Below are 227 nucleotides of genomic sequence, written 5' to 3' on the forward strand. Positions count from 1 at the left end.
TCAAAACATCGAGGTTTGCCAAGAAGCAAGTGTTAAACACGTGCATGCAAATGGGATTTTTATATATAACAGAGTAGACACATCGAAATCACTAATACACACAGCCATACAAATACACACACGCGCACGCAATCGGGCTTCAAACATGTTACTTCATTACCCTCGCGAAAGCAAAGTCTTGCTGTTTTGGACTGGAGGTAGGAGGGAAACAGAGACAACGACAAACA

This window comes from Penaeus monodon, chromosome 21 (assembly GCF_015228065.2).
Source record: "Penaeus monodon isolate SGIC_2016 chromosome 21, NSTDA_Pmon_1, whole genome shotgun sequence".
In the NCBI taxonomy this organism is placed as follows: domain Eukaryota; kingdom Metazoa; phylum Arthropoda; class Malacostraca; order Decapoda; family Penaeidae; genus Penaeus; species Penaeus monodon.